The sequence below is a fragment of the Festucalex cinctus genome, chromosome 9, assembly GCF_051991245.1.
Source record: "Festucalex cinctus isolate MCC-2025b chromosome 9, RoL_Fcin_1.0, whole genome shotgun sequence".
Classification (NCBI taxonomy): domain Eukaryota; kingdom Metazoa; phylum Chordata; class Actinopteri; order Syngnathiformes; family Syngnathidae; genus Festucalex; species Festucalex cinctus.
Window position 1 is genome coordinate 25039505 of NC_135419.1, and position 7285 is coordinate 25046789.

The 7285-nt window shown below is 38.6% G+C and overlaps 1 long non-coding RNA gene across 3 annotated transcripts; it reads right to left on the bottom strand.

Moving 5' to 3' along the window:
• Positions 1–3644: 3644 nt before the first annotated feature.
• On the bottom strand, positions 3645–6031 carry LOC144025852 (uncharacterized). 3 transcript variants are annotated; one of them, XR_013284970.1, is made up of 4 exons: positions 5723–6031; positions 5230–5384; positions 4965–5062; positions 3645–4146 (listed from the first exon to the last, which is right to left on the bottom strand). It is a non-coding gene; the product is annotated as an uncharacterized LOC144025852 (long non-coding RNA). The 3 variants fall into 3 exon arrangements; XR_013284969.1 differs by having other exon boundaries at positions 3645–5062; XR_013284968.1 differs by having other exon boundaries at positions 4965–5384.
• Between the last annotated feature and the right edge of the window lie 1254 nt (positions 6032–7285).

Here is a 7285-nt window from a genome sequence, read left to right on the forward strand (position 1 = left end):
AATAGAAAGTTGGCAAAAGAAATGAGAAGAAATAAGTCAGAAGCTACAAACCTAGTCAATATAGCTTGTCAACCTCTGACTAAACCAGCGTCTCCGATTGCCACTGTGAGACTAGCGCTACTAAATACAAGATCACTAGTTAACAAATCATTGTTGATTCATGACATTATTATGACATATGATCTTGACTTATTTCTCCTCAGTGAAACATGGCTAACAGAAGGTTCCTGCAACACTGTTCTGAATGAGGCAGCACAACAAATTTTAGTTTCATGAACAAATGTCGTAATGGCAAAAAAGTTGGTGGACTTGCTGCAATTTTTAAATCTCTATTTCAGTGTAAAGAAATTTTATTGGGAAGCTTTAATTCATTTGAATATCTGACCCCGGGTTTTCACCGGATGCGGTTGCGGTGCGGTTGCGGTGCGGTGCGTCTTGACTGCGTGCTCCGGACGGGTCAATTTTTTTGTCAATCCACACCGGCTCCGCACAGCTGCGGTCCGGCAGCTCCGTCGCCGCCCACTTCCCAACGTGTTTCGCGGGACCGCGCGCGCGATCATGTGGCATTTCACAACAACAAACATACAGAAAGTCTGTGCTCAACAGAGAAGCAGAAAGAGAGGTGGACTTCTTTTGATTGAACCTTTTCTTCTTCTTCTGCTATGAGATTCCATGCAGCATCCTTTTTTTGGTTGTCCTTGTAAAGTATATTAATAACGAGAGTCGGGTCAGTGCGGGTCCACTCTTTATTTCTGTCTTCCGCGTCCGGCTGCCGCTCAGTACGGCAAGCGAGACGGGCACAACAAGCAATCGCGAACAGCAAACTCACAATACATTACAGTCCTTATAAAAAGGATGTGCCGTGTCATATATTATTTTGTGGTTTTCCACCTCCAATATAAACCTCTCCTCGTCCATGTTCGCTGGTGTCTAAACCGTGAATGAGCACATGGCCCGGTGACGCCCACGTCACGTTTTGCTGAAAAACTTGCGAAATAGGAGCTGGCGAGTGTTTTATTCTGAAAGGTAACCGGAAATTTATTTTGAAACTGCCTCGGTCTTCCTGTCCCGCTCGATGTGTTTTGTGCTAGCTTGCCATTTGCCGGAGGCCTACCGCTGCGGCGTCCGGCAAAAATAGAAAATAGGTCTATCCTTGCGGAAGGCTTGCGGCACGCCGCAGGCCTTCCGCAGTCGACACGCAACGCACCCGCAAGCGGTGTAAACTGCACCATTCGAATGAATGGAATCTAATTGCTTGCGTCGCCGGACCGCACCGCAACCGCACCGCAACCGCATCCGGTGAAAACCCGGGGTTAGTCTTTTGGTAAAAGGTGAACCAGATATCGTCATTGTCATAATTTATAGACCTCCAAAACAAAAAGGCAGATTCATGGAGGAATTTAAAGAAATGCTGTCAGTAATTTGTACCGACTATGACTGGTCTTAACTGGAGACTTTAACTTTCATGTTGACAACAACTTGGATAAAAATACCAAAGAATTTTGTAATATACTTGATACTTTTGGTCTCTCACAACATGTAAAACGTGCAACACACAATCAAGGTCACATTCTTGATCTCGTCATCTCTAAAGGTGTTGACATTTTATCTGTTGAGGTGAAAGATCTGGCTATTTCAGATCATTCCTGTGTGTTTTTTGAATTACAAACAATCCCAAAAATTATTAGTAGGAACCTCAACAATACACACACTCTATTTGCCGTGGTTGACAAATTCACAAATCCCCCAAATCAAACAGTGCCAGAACTCCTCTCAACAGATAAATGCAATGAATTTGCCTGCTACTTTAGTGAAAAAGTACAAGCCATCAGGCCAAACATTGTTACAAACCAGCAAAATAACAAAATGATGCAGCACTTAAAATCACCTAGGAATAATTTAATTACCATGACAGAATTTGACTCAGTGGATCAAAATACTGTAGTAGACTTGGTTCAGCAATTGAAACCTTCCATGAGCTGTCTTGACTCAGTACCATCTGGCTTTTTCAAAACCATTGTGAAATCTGTTCAGATCGATTTACAACAAATAATTAATTGCTCACTTCAATCATGTGAGCTTCCTAAATCTCTGAAAGTAGCCGCCGTCAAGCCCATTCTAAAAAAGAGAACACTGGATGTCTCCCTGCGAGCAAATTATAGACCAATTGCAAACCTTCCCTTCGTAACTAAAATAGTTGAAAAAGTGGTTTTTAATCAACTCAGCAATTTTTTTTTAGCTTAAACGGACTTTTGGATAAATTCCAGTCAGGTTTCCGACCTCATCACAGTACAGAAACAGCTCTGATTAAAGTACTGAACGATATAAGATTGAGCACTGATGCAGGGAAGGTATCAGTGCTCGTCTTGTTGGACCTCAGTGCAGCATTTGACACGACTGATCATAATATACTGTTAGACAGGCTGGAAACTTGGGTGGGGTTAAATGGAACAGTCCTTAAATGGTTCAGGTCCTATTTGGAGGAAAGGAGTTACTTTGTGACTATTGGAAATTTTGAATCTGATTGAAAGGCCATGACATGTGGGGTCCCTCAAGGGTCAGTCCTTGGACCCCTGTTGTTCAGTCTGTATATGTTACCTTTGGGTCAAATGCTTCAGAACGCCGATGTTGACTATCATAGATATGCAGATGACACACAATTGTATTTATCAATGTCCCCAAATGACAGCAGTTCTATTAACGTATTGTGTCATTCTCTAGAACAAATTAACAACTGGATGAACCAAAATTTCCTTCAGCTAAACGAAAACAAAACGGAGCTCATTGTTTTCGGCAATAAAGAAAAGAGGATTGCTGTTAAAAAACACCTTGAGTCACTGTCTTTAGAAACTAAAGACCAAGTTCGAAATCTTGGGGTACCAGTAGACTCAGACCTGACCTTCAGCAATCATATTAAATTCATCACTAAAACAGCCTTTTACCAGCTGAAAAACATATCCAGACTGAAGGACTGCATTAGGCCGTGGGGTGAACCCCAAAAAAGTGCCTAGAAAATGAGTTTCGCTCCACTGTCTGGGCACTACTTGTTCAATGCATTTTTTGATAGATAATACCCTTCTGAACTTTGGGTTAAAAGTTCACCCAATGTTTTCCTGCCCCAATTTTGTCACAAGCCAGAAATGCATATTTAGGTAAATAACAAAAAACGAAAATCTTGTGCTGCTGTTTTTGGTTGTAAAACGTCTTACATTAAATTTGGCAACAGAAAATCATTCCCAGATGTTATAAATACATGTACCTAACATCAGAAATAAGTATTGGTGGTTTGGTGCAATCATGTGAATTTAGATAATTAAATATATTAAATTTGTGCCAAAAAAACAAAAAAACGCTTCAACTAGAAGTGAAACCAGCACACGGATGTTACATTTAGCTATGTTTATGTTTCATATATGAAAACAATTCACAACCTATTACGTCATGAAAGGTACACAAGAAGCAGCATACATTGGCCAAAAATACTACCATGCACCACAAACCTGGAACAAGGCAAAATGGACTAGATGAAAATAGATGCATTCAGAGCCCAGATTCTTATAACATATAGAATATTTATTAAAGTATCAGATTGTGTCATCACAGCATGTCATTTATACCCCCCGCCCCCCACCCCTGCCCCCCACTCAAAAAATATTAATAAAAAAAATAAAATAAATAAAATAAAAATCAAATGTGCATTCACAATAAAACCTTTGGAACTTCATTGGAACAGCTCTCTTTTTTTGGCAGACCAATTTAACAAAGGTCTGTGTTGTGGAAAAATGGAATACAGACATTTTTATTTTTGCTTGAAAAGTGTTAAAATGGAGAGTTAACATCTTGATAATGAAACAAACAAAATGGCAAATTTTACATAGATTTTACAGCCCTGCACTGTAAAGTGTCCTCGTATGCCCTGTGATTTTACAACCTGATGTTTTACCAGCTATGTGTTAGTGTCACTTTCTTGGCTTACGTCAGTAGACTCAGTAGTTGATGTATCTGATGAGTGAGGTACCCGGTCTAAAAGTTTGTCAGTTGTTGATAATGTCTCTACAAAAACCATTGCAGAGTTGTTGCTGGAAAGGGGTGTGAAAAACCAGCTGGGGGAAATCACACCTCAATCTTCGTTTCAGTATATACTGCCTGAAATAGAAAATTAAAGGGAAAGATGAGCACAAGATACACATATTCACATCACACTAGGGCTGCTCTATTATGGAAAAAAAATAATCACCACAATTATTTTGGTAATAATTGAATTTTAATATTTTTGAATATTCAAAACAATTATATTTTGTTCAAATCAAGAAAATATTTAAACATTTGAAAATAAGACAATTACAATCATATGAAACTATAATTATGTAAGTTGCTTTTGGATCCAACAAAATTCACAATATATTATTATTATTATTATTGTTGTTGTTATTATTGTTATTATTATTATTATTATTATGACGTTAGCAAAAATCTGACGTTGGGGTGCAGTGTGTGCAGTAAGCTAGTTTTGACATGGGTGTGTGGTAAAATAACTCGTGTGGGCGTGCCACAACTCAAAATTAGTATTATTAGTGCTGCAGCTATCGAATATTTTGGTATTCGGATATCCTACTGAAAATTCTAGTGAATAATCGTATATTTGGATAGAAATAAAAATATACCTATAGGCCTATATACTTTCTTGGTCAAAGAACAATTATAAATACAGAAGACAAAAAAACACATTTGCATATAATAATTAACAACCAACTGGTTTTCATTTTTAGAGAATCAATTTTATTTATTTATTTATTTTTAACTTAAATTGAGCTTGTCAGCAAACAATTTTTTTCTGAAACAGTGAGATTTTAGACAAATCTCTTCCCATAGATTTCAGACAATGTTTTTCAGTGTGAAGATTTATACGTTACCTGTAGTCTGAAGCATCAAAATCCCCATGTTTCTTAACACTGTTCACAAACCTCTTAGCTTGTCCATTCTCTTCACATCTTTGTCAACTATAATCCTTTGACGGATTACTTGTTCACAAAAGAGTTTGTAGCTCTCAGCATAGGGTTGTCTGAAACACACCTACACTCACTTAACATGTGCAGAGTCATGCTTTCTAATTAATGCTGTCTCGAAATGTAAACAGAATACAAGTGACATATTGCTGACCAATGCTTTACTTTTGAAATGTGTAATTTTAGCAAAGTGACAATGAAATAGTGCAATGTAACAACTCACATTTGTTCGTCCCTGGTTGCTGTTTCTGTTGACTTTAAGAACCTTGTGTAATCTCTGAAACAAAACTGCACCTCCATTGTGACACAATTTTTTGTCTTGAATATGCAGACGAATGGAACAGTCTTTCTTCATCTCAGCTGCCTGCAGCAACCCGCCTTTAGACAAAAAAGAATTACATTATAAGTGTTATTGTCACATCACCTCTTTACAGTATATGCACATCACAGATTTAAGTAAAGTGTTTGTTGAGGTTGATGAGAGAGAGTTTGGGGAAAAGGGAGCGTGTAGCTGTGACTCTCTATTATGACTGATGGGCACAGGTAACTCGAGTTTGGTAACAACTGTTGGATTCACTCGATAAATCATTCAGCAGCTCGCGTTTTTAATAAACTATAGCCTAAAAACTTAACCTAGCAACAAATTATTTTCAGCCCTATACAAAATATCGGTCACATTAATAACAGAAATGGGCACGCGTGTGTGTAGCACATACCTGCCTGCTGACAATGTTTCTGCTTTGGCGAGATGATCCCTCTTCCGTGTGCCTTCCGATCCCAGACGAATATACTTTGAAATTTATTTTTACAAATGATGCAGATGGCTGGAAGGACCGGGGCCAGCTGAAGCGATGGGCAAACCTGAACGGGAACGAAGTTTTTTCACCACTTTCTTTTTAACTTTTTTCTCCTTTCGCTCTTCTTCGCTCTCCGACGTTGTGGTCGCCATTTTTGATATGCGGTTGCTATGGTGAGGAGAAAGCAGCAGCTACCTGATTGGCTCATGTGACCTAAATCACACCACTACCGACATAATGGCACTACGCCCACACCGGAGATCACTGCGCCTCATCGCAAAATAGTGCCGGGGTTTCACTACCGAAAATACAAAATTGGCAGGTTTTCAGAGGGTGAAGTCCACGGATTCTTACTTACTACTAATAAATCTATTTTATGAAGTCAAGATTATTTAGTGCCCCTGGTAGTGGAGCGAAACTGAACGAAAACGTGTGTGACCTGACGGCCTACATGCTTCAAGCAGATCTAGAGAAGCTTATCCATGCTTTTATCTCCAGCAGACTAGATTATTGTAACGGTCTTCTGACTGGACTCTCTCAAAAGAACATGAGACAATTGCAGCTCATTCAGAACGCTGCAGCTCGAGTTCTGACCAAAACAAAGAGATCAGAACATATTACTCTAGCACTTAAGGATTTACACTGGCTCCCAGGCAGCTGTAGAATTGATTTTAAAGGTCTGCTACTCGTCTATAAATCACTAAATGGTTTGGGTCCTGAATATATCCAAGAAATGCTGATTGAGTACAAACCCAGCAGGGCTCTGAGATCTACAGACTTGGGCCAACTAGTGGAACCCAGAGTTCGAAGCAAACATGGTGAAGCTGCATTTAGCTATTATGCTTCACACAGATGGAATAGGCTGCCAACAGAAGTAAAGTCAGCCCCGAGTGTAAATGCTTTTAAATCCAGGTTAAAAACTTTTTTCTTATTCCTTTGATTAGGGACTTTTAAACAGCTTTAATTAACTGTTTTTTTATTTTTATTTTAAACTTCCTTATGTTAAATGTTTTAAAGTTTGTTGAATAATGTTTTAAGATTGTTATTATATGTTCTTTTCAGTAAATTTTGTAACCTATTTTCATTAATTTTTCTTCCTCTGAATGTTAACTACTGTTTCTTGATGCTTTTGTCTTGATGCTTTATCCATTTAAATAAACTGAAATGCTGTTACTTACTCAAATTTTAAACTGAACAATGAATGTGCACAATACATAATAATTTACTTCACAGTATTCACAAGCTGTTCAAAACAGTTGTTAATGAGCTCAGGGGAATTGGTGTTCGCAACAAACACAAGACAAGGAATAACACAAAGCAAATCTGCTAAAGGTGTACATTTGTGTAATAATAAGCAGGGTTTTTCCTGCTTTCAAAATTCGGAGGCGGCCGCCTCTAGCTAATTTTTGTGCCGCCTCCAGCCAGAGCGACAGATATCGCTCCACACAGTGCTCCAGTGTTGTTTCCTCAGCCCTGGACGAG